Here is a 3,189-nt window from a genome sequence, read left to right as displayed (position 1 = left end):
ATGAGGTGACACATACACACAGCCCTGTCTTTATCTCTGACGCGAAGCAGAGGTCACACACACACACACACTCGAGGTGACACACAAATAGTGTCTCACTGACATAACCGTGTGTGACACAGCCCTGTCTCTGTCTGTGACTTGAAGCAGGGGTAAGGAGGGTTGGAGACAAATCTGTCTACTTGTCATACAGCACCCTGTGCCAATTCAAAGAGAGACAGGATGACTAATATTAGTGTTTCGCCCTTAATGTGTTTATTCAACAATCACTCAACCCTCTGTGTGTGTTATGGTGGAAATTACAAGGTTATGTTATAATGCTATTATCGCATCAAATGGTTGTTTTATGCAACAGAATATGCGGATGTTAGAACGCTCATCTGTGTGTGTGTGTCACGCGGAGCGGAACAGATGAACCCAAGAGCAGACTCAGACGAGGAGACTGGGATGAAGTAAGCAAGGTATTTATTGGAACACAGGGGGAAGATGGAGTGTAGGTCAGGGGAAGCTTGGGAGTGTTGCCGGAAACCAGGTGCGAGAGCGAGAGGTGTTGTAGGACAGGGTAAGCAGGTCCGGAGGGGAATCCAAGGGAGCCGTAGAGTGGGGAAACCAGGACAGAGTAGCAGGACTGACGAGAAGTCGGACTGGAGACAGGGTCCAGAGTCAGAGTGGGCAGAACTGTAGCGGAGAGGAAAACAGCGTCAGGCAAGGAAAACATGCACAACAGGATCTAACCAGGAACAAATGGCTAGAAACATGGACTGACTGAGCAGAGATTACGATCTGGCAGCGTGGAAGAGGCAGGAATGAGTATTTGTAGAGGTCTTGATTATGGAACAGGTTGCAGCTGGTGGGGATCTGCTCTGACTCCAGCACACCTGTCTCCACTCACAGAGAGAGAGAGAGAGAGAGAGAGAGAGAGAGAGAGAGCACTTGGGGAGTGGCGTCAGGTCAAGGAGACACGGGATGAGCACTAGAGGGCGTGGCAGGAGCAGATGTAACAGTGTGTTCTACCGAGGATGGGCCTCTGGGAGATAACACTGACACGAGATTTACAATGTCTTTTGGGTGTTAAAAACACAAAGAGACTGCATTCCAGAGCATGAGTTAATGTTTCTGTTCTATATGGTACCAGGGATAGAGAACTGTTTTTACAGTAGATACTGTCTGCTGTGAATTATATGTATCTTTCATACATATCTTAACCTTGTGACCCATTCTATACATCTGTTGTTTGTCATGTAGGTTGAAAGGGGTGTATCTTGGCTATAAAATACCTTTGTACTTTTGTCTCTGGGCTCTCAACGAATCATCTGAGGGTGATTCGTCGACAAGTCATCATTATCGTAGAGCACTCAATGTATTAACTTTATATGTGTGCATTGTATTGACCTGCTCCCTTATTAATAAGTGATTCATGATTTAGTTTTAGTATAACTCTGACTTGTGTGATAAGTTTGTCTCTCCTCATTTTATAGTAAAGAAATTAACCACCAGTGTGTGTGTGTGTGTGTGTGTGTGTGTGTGTGTGTGTGTGTGTGTGTGTGTGTGTGTGTGTGTGTGTGTGTGTGTGTGTGTGTGTGTGTGCTTGCCCTGACACCATGTGTGATTGTGTGACAGAGGGGTCTTGGTGTTCTGCTTAGGGACCTCATTATCCCAGACCCCTGTCACTGGGTATGATGGGGGGCTCTCACCTCACAGGCCTGTCTTTGACACGCCGAGCAATATCTGTCACACACACGTGCATTTGCACATACATATGTACTCACGAACACCCACACACAGGCACACACAGGCACACACACGCGAGCACACCCAGGCAAACATGGGTACACAAATGCATAGACACAGCACACAATCTCACACAGGCACACAGGCAAACATGAGCACACACATACACACTGGAATTAAATGACCTTCTCTGCAGCCAAACCATTCCATTGGCTTTGAAGAATCTGATCCAAGACTGATCCAATTTGTCCCATTGACTAAGAAGACATAGCAATGTACAGCCCCTAACAATGGAGAACTTGCATTCTGTTACTGCTATGGATTATATTAGTAAGTATATGACTCTTCTATAACCCAATGACCAAATACACACTATAGCTGTTAGCTACCCCTCAGGACTACAGAGAATGACAACAAACTGCAATTATAATGTCCCCTCATCCCCTCTAACCCCTCCCCACATACACACACACACTCAGTACCCTGCAATACAATTCTCACTTTGTGACGCAGACCCAGTGTTGCCAGGCAATAGCTTATCGAAGGTCCAGTGATCTTGACAAGCCCAATACTGACTGTCGCTACTCCCCCTCCATCTATCCATCTACAGGTAACTGCCAAAATAAAGGAAACACCAACATAAAGTGCCTTAATAGGGTGTTGGGGTACCACGAGCCAGAACAGCTTCAATGCATCTTGGCATAGATTCTACAAGTGTCTGAAACTCTATTGGAGGGATGCAACACCATTCTTCCACAAGAAATTCCATAATTTGGTGTTTTGTTGATGGTGGTGGAAAACGTTGTCTCGTGCACCAGTCCAGAATCTCCCATAAGTGTTCAATTGGTGAGACAGGGACACACACACAACATTAAAACACCCTATACTCCTTTGAGACCCCTCTTTTCTAGCCATGGTATCCAAAATAATGGGCAACTGGGCATTGTTATACATGGCCCTGAGCATGATGGGATGTTAATTTCTTAATTAACTCAGAAACCACACCTGCCTTCAATATACTATGTATCCCTCATTTACCCAAGTGTTTCCTTTAGTTTGGCAGTTACCTGTGTCTTTCTCTGAATGCACTATAAATACTTTTAACTCTGCTGTGTCAAAATTATCACACAACCTCAGTGTAACTCAATTTGCTACCACAGGGTTTCTGTTTATTGGTCATTGTTTTCTTCAATTGAAAAATTGAAATAATCAATCAATGGAACCCAATTAAACCCACTTAAATCCATTTAAAAACAACAAATATGCAATGGGGACTGGGTGCTATACTGGATATAAAATGGCTGTATCTGAGTCTAGCAATGAAGTGATGTTTGAGGATGTATCTGAGTCTAGCAATGAAATTATGTTTGAGGGTGGATTTGAATTGATCATATAAGTCCTTTTTTTCTGTGGTTCAGCACTCATCTTTTGTTGCAGCAGCTCTTCTCTTTGACAACA

General features: G+C 44.3%; 1 long non-coding RNA gene across 1 annotated transcript; it reads right to left on the bottom strand.

Moving 5' to 3' along the window:
• Nucleotides 1–448: 448 nt before the first annotated feature.
• On the bottom strand, nt 449–2,131 carry LOC135561224 (uncharacterized). Its single transcript, XR_010459325.1, has 2 exons — nt 767–2,131; nt 449–678 (listed from the first exon to the last, which is right to left on the bottom strand). It is a non-coding gene; the product is annotated as an uncharacterized LOC135561224 (long non-coding RNA).
• Between the last annotated feature and the right edge of the window lie 1,058 nt (nt 2,132–3,189).

Source organism: Oncorhynchus nerka, linkage group LG16 (genome assembly GCF_034236695.1).
Source record: "Oncorhynchus nerka isolate Pitt River linkage group LG16, Oner_Uvic_2.0, whole genome shotgun sequence".
Taxonomy (NCBI): Eukaryota; Metazoa; Chordata; class Actinopteri; order Salmoniformes; family Salmonidae; genus Oncorhynchus; species Oncorhynchus nerka.
This window is presented reverse-complemented; position numbering and strand designations above follow the sequence as displayed.